The sequence below is a fragment of the Octopus sinensis genome, linkage group LG17 (assembly GCF_006345805.1).
Source record: "Octopus sinensis linkage group LG17, ASM634580v1, whole genome shotgun sequence".
Classification (NCBI taxonomy): Eukaryota; Metazoa; Mollusca; class Cephalopoda; order Octopoda; family Octopodidae; genus Octopus; species Octopus sinensis.
This window is the reverse complement of record NC_043013.1, coordinates 42,219,014-42,232,872: the sequence shown is the minus strand read 5'-3', so window position 1 is coordinate 42,232,872 and position 13,859 is coordinate 42,219,014. Positions and strand designations below refer to the sequence as shown.

At 39.9% G+C, this 13,859-nt stretch overlaps 1 protein-coding gene across 1 annotated transcript in view; it reads right to left on the bottom strand.

The window, feature by feature from the left end:
* LOC115220895 (xylosyltransferase 2-like) overlaps positions 1-13,859 on the bottom strand; it is a 319,961-nt gene that overhangs the window by 59,169 nt on the left and 246,933 nt on the right. The gene's annotated exons all lie outside the window — the stretch shown is intronic.

Genomic DNA, 13,859 nt, shown 5'->3' with positions numbered 1-13,859 from the left:
CTTCCGTGCCGGTGGCACATAAAATACACCAATCTGACCGTGGCCGTTGCCAGCCCCGCCTGGCACCTGTGCAGGTGGCACGTAAAAAGCACCCACTACACTCACGGAGTGGTTGGCGTTAGGAAGGGCATCCAGCTGTAGAAACATTGCCAAATTAGACTGGAGCCTGGTGCAGCCTTCTGGCTTCCCAGAACCCCGGTCGAACCGTCCAACCCATGCTAGCATGGAGAACGGACGTTAAACGACGATGATGATGATGATATACACACATGATGGGTTTCTTTCAGTTTCTGTCTGCCTAATCCATTCACAAGGTTTTGGTCAGCCCAAGGCTATAGTAGAAGACATTTGCCTAAGGTGCCATACAGTGGGACTGAACCCACAACCATGTGGTTGGGAAGTAGGCTTCTTACCATACCAATGCGATTATCATTGTTTAATCTGAGATCAGCTCTGATCCAGTAACTCCAAAATCAAAAACATTTCAGATCTCCCCTTCTTATATTTTTTGACTTAGTGTATCTAACACACACACACACACACTTTCGCTCTCTCTCTCTTTTCTTTTTATGTGCCATGTCTACAGGTCTTTGCAGCTGTGGACCTCCATGCCAAAGTCTGAAGATCTGTAAATTTTCTTGGGAAAGATACAGCTACAGCATTAGCTTATCATTGCCTTCCACCAATTCATTTACAGTTTTCACTGCTGGCTTCTGGTTCTCTCAACATTTTCTTTGAGGCACATGTGAATCAGTACCCCACAGGCAGGAGGACTGGGCCCATAACTGGGGCCCTTTATACTACCACTCTGCACCAGAGTAGTGGCTACTGCAGGGTAACTTCATACTCTCCAAAACACCAAAACTCCTGAGATGAAGCCTCACCACCAGAAGCAGTTACCAAAATAATGAACTGTTCAGTAAAATAACTTTGGTGTTTGGAATGTCAATTAACCTGAATTTCTATAATTTAGAAAGGCTATAATTTAGATCCTTTTAAAGCAGGATGTTTGAAACATAGAGTCAAGGATGGTCTTGGCTAGGATGGTATCGAAAGCTTTAACATCTTTCTCAATAAGTATCTAGCATTATATTATATAACTCCTCCCTTATTTTTTGAAGATGATAAGATGTGATTTGGGGGAGATTTTGATTTCTATATTGGGAATCCAACAATAGAGCCAATGGAGTTACTACCTAATGCAGGGGTCAGTAAACAGGGGTAAATTACCATAAGTAGGGTAAAAATGAAATTCTTGGGGGTAATGAGAACTCATTAGACATCAGTAAAATTACATAAAAAAATGTGTTCCTTGTTACGACAGACATTTTTCTTCTAGCAACACTGAATCTGTCCAATGTAATGAACGTGTAAATAGATTCAATAAACCTTTTGAATTCAAAGAATCTATGATTTACTTCCTTTCAAATGAAGCAGGTAATCATCATCATCGTTTAATGTCCGTTCTCTATGCTAGCAAGGGTTGGACGGTTCGACCGGGGATCTAGGAAGCCAGAAGGCTGCACCAGGCTCCAGTCTGATCTGGCAGTGTTTCTACAGCGGGATGCCCTTCCTAATGCCAACCACTCCATGAGTGTAGTGGGTGCTTTTTATGTGCCACCGGCAGAGGTGCCAGGCGAGGCTGGAAACGGCCACAATCGGATTGGTGCTTTTTATGTGCCACCGGCAGAGGTGCCAGGTGAGGCTGGAGACGGCCACAATTGGATTGGTGCTTTTTACGTGCCACCGGCACGGAAGCCAGTCGTCAGCACAAATAAATATATTTTGGGGTAATTGGTTAAAAAAGTTCCTCAACCCCTGACCTAATGTCAAATGACATTTTCAGACTGCTGCTTATTATGTACGATATGTTATTAATGTTAACTCCACACAGCCAGTATTGAGTACAACACAACTAAGTGTTAAATTATCTCTGTTACTTCCTGGTCCTGGATTGCAAAAGCATGCACTCCAAAGAGAGAGCTTACATGTCTGTTGACACCAGATCGACTTCTCTGGATATCTATGATAATGCCACTGGGAAACTGACCAAGTAATTTTCTTTTCCTTTTATTTGTTTTAGTCATTAGATTGTGGCCATGCTGGGGCACAACCTTGAAGAATTTTTAGTTGAATGGATCAACCCCAGTACTTATTTTTTTAAAACTTGGTACTTATTCTATTCGTCTCTTTTTGATGAGCACACCAACACTGGCTGTCAAGCAGTAGTGGGGAGACAAACACAGACACAAAGACACACACACATATAGATACATACACACACACACATACATATGACGGGCTTCTTTCAGTTTCTATTTACCAAATCTGCTCACAAGGCTTTGGCCAGCTAGAGGTTATAGTAGAAAACACTTGCCCAGGGTGCCTCACAGTGGGACTGAACTCAGAACCATATGGTTGGGAAACAAGCTTCTTACCACACAGCCAAGCCTATGAATGATACATACTTTTGCAGATGTAGTTCCACAGTTATATATATATATACATATATATAGGGAGAGTTTATGAAAAAAACAAAAGACGAAGACAGGTAGTGTACAAAACAAACAGATGTATTAGTATAACGCTCAGGAATAGAAAAAGTCTTTTACGTTTCGAGCCTATGTTCTTCTACAGAAAGGGACATAGAAAAAACAAGGAGAGAAAAAAAAATGTGTGTAGTGGCTAACGATCTATCCACCTCAAGGGCTCAATTTCCTATTGTCACAGATATCTGTTATGAATGATGTCACATGACAGGCAGTAAAATTAATTTTAGACCAATACATCAATTTCTATCAAGATTTAATTTCTATCAGTGTTAGAATTAAAAGGCAGCTTCCATTTGAGACTGTTCTGCTGGATGGTATTGAGACATTGACAATAATAATAAGAGTCACCAACAGAGATAAACGGTTGGACATCATTGTCTTTTGTAATTAGCGCCTGGAGGTTATTTAAAAAAATGAACAATGAAGAATTGATTGCAAGATACTAATTTATGCTGAACTGAGACCACTTTATGCTGAAAGGGATGAAATGTGAACGGACAATCTTCTGAATCACAAAAATCAAGCTAGAGAACCTTTTTGTGTTGGAGAAGTTTAACAATAGACACACATACAGGATCTAGTGAGATATGATAGAAGAATTGATGGGGCTGATAACTTGCTGCAGATAGGGATCAGTGGTGGAAGCTAGATTGGCCAGTACTGAGTACAGAATATTGCTTAAATTGTGACTGCCTTCTTCCTCACAGAAAAAGAAAAGACTGTTGAAGATGATATATATATGTATATGTGCGTGTGTGTGTGTGTATATATATATTATATATGACAGGTGAGGCAAGGTGTGGCTGTGCGGTTAGATGCTTGCCCCTCGACCACATGGTTCCAGGTTCAGTCCCATTGCATGGCACCCTGGGCAAGTGTCTTCTACTATAGCCCTGGGCTGACCAAAGCCTTGTCAGTAGATTTGGTAGATGGAAACTGAAAGAAGCCTGTCGAATGTGTGTGTGTGTATATATATATGTATCTATGTGTGTGTGTCTGTGTATGTAATCCTGCCATTGCTTGACAACCAATGCTGGTGTGTTTATGTCCCTGCAACTTGGCTTAGCAAAAAAGACTGATAGAATAAGTACTAGGCCAATTAAAAACCTTCAAGGTGGTGCTCCAGCATGGCTGCAATCAAATGACCGAGATAAGTAAAAAAAAAATGCTTTAGCCTTTCATATCTTCTAGCATAAAGCCCAACCCCCCCAGGGCTCATCACTGTGTAAGATGCATGGTGGCCTCACTGATGCAAAGCTGTAAAATGGTTGGCTTTAAGATGGTCATCCAGCTGTAGAAGCCATGACAAAGCAGACATTGGAACCACTGCAGTCCTGTCAAACTGCTCAATTCATGCCAGCAAGGAACATGAAAGATAAGGAAAATAATTATGATAATGATGACATTGTGTAAGCATAGAGAGGTGGGGTGGGGGAGAGAGAGAGGGAAGAGAGAGAGAGAGGGCTAGATAGACAGAGAAGTAGATAGATAGACAGAGAGAGAGAGAGAGAGAGCTAGACAGACAGACAGACAAAGTAGATAAATAGAAAGATAAATAGATAGAGAGCTAGATAGACAAAGGGAAGTAGATAGATAGTGAGAGAGAGAGAGAGAGACATAGACAAAGAGAAGTAGAGGGAGAGAGAGATGGAGAGAGATTGCGAAAGGAGACAGCAGAGTGAGTGCAAGTTATGTGCTGAATGTCCAGTCTTTTATTGTTGTGGTCATTAAGTCCATTGTAAATCTGAGCAAGCAGAGCTATGATCAATGGCAATCCATCGGTGACCATCTCATTTGTTTCCTATGTCTGGGGAACTAAGGACATACAATCTAATGTCTGCTATTGTATTATGGTAGGATGTGATTGAGAGCAATCTGACTGCTATTTCTAGCTAGGCAAGCGTTCACAGAAAGAATCTCATAAAATTTACAGGGTAAATGATACTCTCTCCTCTGGCTTACACACCACCACTACTACCACCTCTACAACAACGAACATCATTGCTGCTGCTGCTGCTGCTACTACTACTACTACTACTACTACTGCTGCTGCTGCTGCGACTAATACTACCACCACCACTGCGACTACTACTACTAACTACTACCACCACTATTACTGCTGCTGCGACTACTACTACTACTACTGCTGCTGCTACTACTACTACTACTACTGCTGCTACTACTACTACTACTACTACTACTGCTGCTACTACTACTACTACTACTACTACTATTACTACTAAGTGTGCTTGATCAAGGTGACCTGGGGCTAAACAACAACAACAAGAGCTGCTACCCACACAGCTGCACCCTACCCACTCCATACATCAACCAGAATTTCTTTAATCCTCCAGAGATAAAATACTTATTTTCCTTATCACCACCGCCACCAGCACCACCACTACTGCTGCCGTCACCATTCCTACTGCTACCACCACCACCACCATCAGTTCATTCCTCCCACACCAAATGAACCCTACCACATGGAATGTAGCTCAGTGATGGACTTACCGGCCTCCCACCTCCAGCTAACGACAGCTGCATCTTATATATACACACACACACATACATATATACACACACTCGCAAGCACAAACACACACACACACAATGCCGCTAAATAGAGTTGAGCACATAAAGGTTACAGTTTTCTACAGAAGTATACCAAAATTCCATAGCAAAATACATATACATAAACATGCACACACAAAATGCAGATCTGTACAAGAATCCGTACAGAGAAAAAAGACACTGTTTCACAAGCAGAGCTGATTATGAAAGAATAAAATAAATTTTAAATTATACAACTTTTTCTCTCTCTCTCTCACGCACAAACACACATGCTTCTGCCTGAAAATTGCAGGGAGTGAAATTTGAGTCATGAGATAAAAATGCAGTTTGAATAAGTTTATTAAAGTGTGTGTGTAGGGGTGCCAAAAAGTAATCAGAAAAGATGATTGTAGCTCAGGTTTCCCCCCCCCCCGTTATAAGCCACTTGATGCGACCCCCAGCCATCAGTATGCCAACTGGTGTTGTCGAGTGTAGTCCTACAGCCACATCATCATCATCGTTTAACGTCCGTTTTCCGCGCTAGCACGGGTTGGACGGTTCAACCGGGGTCTGGGAAGCCAGGGGCCGCACCAGGCTCCAGTCTGATCTGGCAGTGTTTCTACAGCTGGATGCCCTTCCTAACGCCAACCACTCTGAGAGTGTAGTGGGTGCTATTTATGTGCCACCTGCACAGGTGCCAGAGGAGTCTGGCATTGGCCACGATCGGTTGGTGCTTTTAATGTGCCACCGGCATGGAAGCCAGCCAAGGCGGTGCTGGCATCGGCCACGTTCGGATGGTGCTTTTTATGTGCCACCGGCACAGAAGCCAGTCGAGGCGGCGCTGGCATTGGCGGTGCATTTTTGCTTTGCAGTGCTTCCCACCTCTTCATTGATTTTTTTTTTTGCAATGGCTGAAACGAAGGAATAGCATGCTTCTGTGAAACTCTGCTCCCTGCTGGGGAAAATGGTGGCCGAAACAGTTGTCATGCTTCCAACAGCTTACAAGGGTGCTGCCATGAGCAAAAACACAAGTTTATGAGTGGTTTTTGCACTTTAGGAATTGTCACTTGTCACTTGAAGACCAACCTCTGTCAGGGCCTCTGTTGACCTCCCGAACAAATGGAAACACCAGGAAAATTCATGAACTGATCTTGGAGGACCATCACTGAACAATTGACAAACTTGTTGATATAACTGGCATGTCCTGAAACTTTTGCCAATGAAATTTGAGTAATTTTGGAGGTGATAAAAGTCCAAACATAAAAAAACTAAGTGGATAAAACAATAATGCAAAATTCCAATTTCTTTTGGGACCCCTCGTATATAGTTAATCCTATATGTAACCTGAATAACTTTCTACCCTTGCTTCGGTTAGGGTAATGGTGACTGGTGATGAAAAAATATGAATTCTGTATATGAGGTCAGAACAGTACTGAAAGAGTATTTTTCATCATGGACAAGTAAATTTTGGAAGAGGGACCTTGCAAGTCTATCAGCTAGATGGAAGAGCATTGTAGAAAATGAAGGGGAGTATATTGTAGATAAAAAAAGAACTTCATCTTAATTTTGAAAAATAAAAGAAGCATAAAAAACTGCATTATTTATGGGATGACCCAATATATGCATTCCTGATGAGCCATTGGTGATATAGAATATTTTGTTAGTCTAACGATTGGGCGTTAACTATTTTTATCCCCCTTTCGGTTTAAATTTGAGTTATTGGAGAGACATACCTTCTTTCTGAACTAGCCACCCACTAAAATAAACCCCCCACACACACACACCCAAACTGTATGTTTAGCTTTGTACAGCCAGCTCCCTGATGCAAAGAGAAGCATAATCACACCATAGCTAAGGTACAAGGACAAGTTCAGAGCTAACCTGAAATATTTGAGAAAAACTGCATGTCATGGGTAAGTTTGACCAAGTCTGACCTGCAATCATTGCCATATCTTTTGCTAATGCTTTCATATTTGCTGATAATTGTTGTATGTTGCTATTGTCATGTCTGTTGCAATTGTTATTGTTGTTATGTCCCTTGCAATTGCTATTGTCATGTCCGTTGCAATTGTCATCATACCTTTTGTTAGTGTTGTTATATATGCTGCTAATTCTTGCATGTTGCTATGCCTGTTGCTATTGTCATGTTTGTTGCAATTGTTATAGTTGTTACGTCCACCACAAGTACTATTATGCCTGGTGCTATTGTCATTAAGTCAGTTGCAATCAACATCATATCTTTTGCTAATGCTGTTATACAAATAAATAAATGCACTCTTTTAAAGTGTAGCCAGGCTCATGGGCCCAGTTTCCTGGTTTCTATGGCGTATGTGTTCCCCAGCTGGACGGGACGCCAGTCCATAGCAGCGTTACTCATTTTTGCCAGTTGAGTGGACTGGAGCAACGTGAAATGAAGTGTTTTGCTCAAGAACACAATGCGTTGCCCGGTCCAGGAATCGAAACCACAATCTTACAATCATGATGCTGACACCCTAACCACTAAGCCACACGCTGCCACTAATGTTGTTATATTTGCTGCTAATTCTTGCATGTTGCTATGCCTCTTGCTATTGTCATGTCTGTTAAAATTGCTATAGTTGTTATGTCCATTGCAGTTGCTATTATGCCTGGTGCTATTGTTGTTAAGTCTGTTGCAGCCATCATCATATCTATTGCTAATTTCAGTATAACTCCTGCTAATTTTGCCAGGCACGTTGCTATTGTTTATGCTTGTTGCTATGTCGGTTGCTGTGGTTGTTAAACCTGTTGCAACTGTTTTAAAACTTTTGCTAACGTTGTTATACCTGCTGCTTATTTTGTCAGGCATGTTGCTATTGCCATGCTTCATTACTCTAGTCACTACGTCTGTTGCTATTGCCACATCTGCCGCAATCGTTGCTAAGTCTGTTGCAATTGTTATACATGTTATGTCTATAGTTATTGTTGTCATGTCTATTGCTGCTGTTGTTACGCCGGCTGCTTTGTCTGCTGTTATAGTCATTAGTGCTTGAGGCCCGTGTTGTAGTAATCAACATTCCGAAACATCAAGGTACCACTGTCTTCATGCGCTAACAAGGTGTAATAACACAATATGTAATGTTAGATCAAGAAGACAGCTTAACACTTTGAGGTAACATGGCCTTTGTTACAGACGGTAAAACCATTTATTTAGTCACTCTGCAAGCATCTCCCTTAGTTTTATTTCCTCTCTGATCTGCCGTTGCAGCCACCATCACCACCGCCACCATTAACTAACTACTTTACCAGCTTTACAGATAGTGCTTGCTGTTTGTTTTAGATGTTGTCATATCTATCTAGAACAGTCTAGGAGTGTAGTGTAGATTTACAGAGTAAACTGATGATGATGATGACAGAAGTGATGATGGTTAAGTTGGTAGTACTGGTGATAGTAGTACGTGGTGATGATGATGATGGTGATAATAGTGGTGGTGGTGGTCATTGCAGTGATGATGATGATGATGGTTATAGTGATAATGCTGCTGATGGTGGTGGTGGTCATTGCAATAATGATGATGAGACTGATGATTATGATGGTAGTGCTGGTGGTGGTCATGGTAATGATGATGATAACAGTGATGATGTTTATGGTGGTAATGACGACTACGAAGATGATAATGATGAAGTTCTACAGTTTCTGCCTCCCTATCACCCCAATAAAAGCAACAACAACAACAACTGCAACAAACAATGATTTCATTCATTGCCACTTGGGTGAAAGATGGTGGGGTGGGGGTGAGGGTGGCATTAGCCGGAAGGATTACAAATGAAAGATGAAGCTTAACATCAAATATGGAGAATGTAAACAATAACAGCAATTCGAAACAACAAAAAAATATTTTAAACATACTACTACTACTACTACTACTGCTGCTGCTGCTAATCCTTTTGACTATTGGCCCAAAGCTTGAAATTTTGGGGGAGAGGGTAAGTTGATTACACTGACCCCAGTACTTGACTGGTACTTGTTTCCTTGACCCCGAAAGGATGAAAGGCAAAGTTGACCTCGGTGGAATTTGAACACAGAATGTAAAAATAGATGAAATACTGCAAAGTATTTTGTCTGGCCTGCTAACGATTCTGCCAGCTCACCACCTCCAGAACAACAACAACAACAACAACAGTAATTATGATGGATTCTCCTGTTGATGATGATGTATGAGTGTTCAGCTCAAGCTGAATGACCTGCACAAATTATTTGTTTATAGCGATCAAATGTACATGTTGTGCATCAGCTCACTTCCTGTCCATCAAGTCGATGTTACCTGAACAGGTGCACTGTGTACCACGCGTCAGGTGTCAAAGTGATTTTGTCATTAACATGAAATGAAGTGCTTTGCTCAAGAACACAACACATCACTCGGCCCAGGGATTGGAACCATGACCTTGTGATTGTGAGCGCAACACCCTGACCAGTTGGCCATGTGTCCTCACTCTGAATAATAATAATAATAATAATAATAACAACAACAACTAGTGGGACCTGTGAAGATTTCATGGAATTAATGGTAAACCTATTCAGTTATTTCTGAAAACTTTATCCAAAAAACCTGAAAGTGTGTCCTGTGTTGTGTCTGTATGGAAAGATAGTCGCTCATCTGCTCCTCATTGAAAAGCGAAAGAAGTTGGAATATGATGATTACTTTATACACTTTATATACTTTATGCACAATTTTATAGACTTAATACACAGCACTCATAAAATATTCAGTTTTATTTTTCCATTTATTCTATAAACAAAACCAAAAAAATATCCTCTACATATGATACAACCTTTTGTTAAATGGCATATATCTGCAATGTAAATAAGCATGAATATTTCATGGAATCGCACTTATGTGCATACAGTAAGTGTTGGGTGATATAAAAAACTTAGATGCCCTTTCTAACGCCAACCATTCTGAGAGCATAATGGGTGCTTTTAAGTGCCACTGGCATGGGTGCCATTTGTGTGACACTGGTATCTGCAATTTTGCTTGGCTTGATGGGTCTTCTCAAGCACAACACAATGCCAAAGGTCTCGGTCATTGCCTCTGTGAGGCCCAACACTTGAAAGGAATCTCAACCACTTTGCTTCTGTGATGCCTAATGCTCAAAAGGAAATCACTGGTCACAATGCGCTTTGCATTGTTTACAGCCTTCAAAAGATATCACCCTGCTGGCTAAGAAGGCAGGCCAGCATTTTCCTTGATCAGAAGGAAAGTCTGAGTGGACTGGAGCAATGTGGAGTGAAGTGTTTTGCTCAAGAACACAATGTATTGCCCAGTCAGGGAATTGAATCCATGATCTAGCGATCATGAATGCAACACAATAACCCCTAGACCATGCACCTTTACACTTAGAGTGAGGTTCTTCTGAATTGACCTGGGAAAGGATGAAAGGCTAAGTTAACCTCGGTGAGGTTTGAACTCAGGACATAATTTAGCTGAAACAGATGCTGCAATGCACTTTCCTTTTGATGCATAAATGCATGCATGAGCAACCTTTTCCATGACAGTGGTAGTGGTGGTGGTAGTGATAATGGTGGTGGTGATGAAGAAGGGGGAGGGGAAGAAGAAGAAGGGGAGAAGAAGAAGAAGAAGGAGAGAAGAAGGAAGAAGAACAAGAAGAAGATGAACAAGAAGAAGAAGAAGAACAAGAAGAAGGGGAGAAGAAGAAGAAGGAAGAAGGAGAAGAAGAAGAATGAGGGAGGGGAAAAAGAGTAGAAGAAATGAGATGAAGAAAGCAGAGGAGAAAAACAACTGTAACAACAACAACAGTAACAACCATACTAATGATAATAATAGGTATAGTTATCATCCCAATTTAAAGTATATAAGGCAGATTGTTTTGTTTTACTTTGGTGGTTTGTATTTACAGATTCTATTCACTTCAGGTGATGAAGAAATGGCTGCCAGAAAATAGTGGCTCTGCTAATTGGTTTGTGTGTGTGTGTGTGTGTGTGTGTGTGTGTGTGTTGTGTGTGTGTGTGTATGTGTGTGTTTGGTGCATCAGCACTCAAATACATGTCTCTGCATATTTGCATTTATAACTTACACACACCTATGTATGAACCCCAGGAGCAAGAGAAAAATTAGAAAAGAAAACCAGAAGGACTTATTTTATCAAGTAGATTCTATTATTTGGAAAACCATTTTATTGCTTTTTTTTTTTTTTACTTCCATCTTTATTAGATTTTTTTTTTTATAACACATGCATACATATGCATTTGTATATGCTTACACACACACACACACACACACACACACATATATACATATATAGAAATCATGTATTTATCTATATATTTATTACACATATACGAGGGAGTGCTACAAAGTTCTTGGCTTTAAGGGTTTCACGAAAGGCCTAATTGGAGATCCAACCTTCCAATTTCTTTTACAGGGTTTTAAAAAACTGAAGGACCGCTGCAATAAGTGTGTGAATCTAAGAGGGGAATATGTTCAATAAAATTATAATTAACCGATCCTCTTGTATTTTCTTTTACCCAAAGCCAGGAGTTTTTCAGCATCAACCCTGAATATAGAAATTTGTGTATGTATATATTCTTTTATTCTTTTACTTGTTTGTCATTTGACAGTGGCCATGCTGGAGCCCCGCTTTTAGTCGAATGAACAGACCCCAGAATTTATTCTTTGTAAGCCTAGTACTTAAACTTTCAGTCTCTTTTGCTGAACCGCTAAATTACAGGGATGTAAACATACCAACATCGGTTGTCAAGCGATGGTGGTGGGGACACACACAAACATATACATATATATATATGATGGGCTTCTTTCAGTTTCCATCTAACAAATCCATGCACAAGGCTATAGTTGGCCCGATTCTATAGTAGAAGACACTTGCCCAAGGTGCCATGCAGTGGGACTGAACCTGGAACCATGTGGTAGGGAAGCAAGCTTCTTAAATATATTACATATACTGTGTATATTTGTTTGCTTGTTTTACAACAATTTTCCCATGCTTGGACAGATATGTTGAGGGATATATAATACAGCTGAATGCTCTCCATAATGCTAACCTTTAGTTGTTTTTCAAGTAAGGGATCTCTTATTCCACATGGCTTGGAAGGCACAAAATGGCAATGTGACAGATGGATAATACTTGACACTATGGTCAACGTCATCTACACAATAAATTTGACTCTAATCTCGTTAAAGAGCCACACCATCATTAAATGTCCCAATGTAAATTGTCTTAATCCTTTTGATAGCAAACCAGCTGAGATCACCCTTGGTTCTATAACACAACCTTCTTGCTTTAAAAGGGATCTTGATTAAGAACCTTCCATTAAGATTTACTGTTAATTATGTTCCAAACACCAGCTTAATAAGCGAAACTTAATTGAAGCCAATGAGGCAGATATTTTAGCAGAAATATGGTAAGAAAACAGTTAAAATTACTTTAAGACAATAACTCACATATTACATGTATATATATATATATGTGTGTGTGTGTGTGTACATATATGTATGCACACGCACACACATGTACATGCATATATATATATGCATACATACATAAACAACATATATATATACACATACATATATACATTTACACATACACACATATACACATACATACATATACATAACCATATATAATCACACACATATGTATGTACATACACACACACACACACACACACGACTTTAGCTAGGAACCCTCACATGCAAAATGGCTGATAACACTATAATTTCTATACACAAGTTCATTATTGAAGCCACCAACACTAAACAACATATATAAAACATTAACCACATTATATACACATTATCCCACATTATGCACACATTATCACCCAACGGTATATAATTTTGGCAAAGATTTGTATTGCACATACATTTTTTTTTTTTGTATATTAATATGTCTAACAGCATCACATTACACACACACCACACACACACACACACATATATACATATATAGAAATCATGTATTTATCTATATATTTATTACACATATACGAGGGAGTGCTACAAAGTTCTTGGCTTTAAGGGTTTCACGAAAGGCCTAATTGGAGATCCAACCTTCCAATTTCTTTTACAGGGTTTTAAAAAACTGAAGGACCGCTGCAATAAGTGTGTGAATCTAAGAGGGGAATATGTTCAATAAAATTATAATTAACCGATCCTCTTGTATTTTCTTTTACCAAAGCCAGGAGTTTTTCAGCATCAACCCTGAATATAGAAATTTGTGTATGTATATATTCTTTTATTCTTTTACTTGTTTGTCATTTGACAGTGGCCATGCTGGAGCCCCGCTTTTAGTCGAATGAACAGACCCCAGAATTTATTCTTTGTAAGCCTAGTACTTAAACTTTCAGTCTCTTTTGCTGAACCGCTAAATTACAGGGATGTAAACATACAACATCGGTTGTCAAGCGATGGTGGTGGGGACACACACAAACATATACATATATATATATGATGGGCTTCTTTCAGTTTCCATCTAACAAATCCATGCACAAGGCTATAGTTGGCCCGATTCTATAGTAGAAGACACTTGCCCAAGGTGCCATGCAGTGGGACTGAACCTGGAACCATGTGGTAGGGAAGCAAGCTTCTTAAATATATTACATATACTGTGTATATTTGTTTGCTTGTTTTACAACAATTTTCCCATGCTTGGACAGATATGTTGAGGGATATATAATACAGCTGATGCTCTCCATAATGCTAACCTTTAGTTGTTTTTCAAGTAAGGGATCTCTTATTCCACATGGCTTGGAAGGCA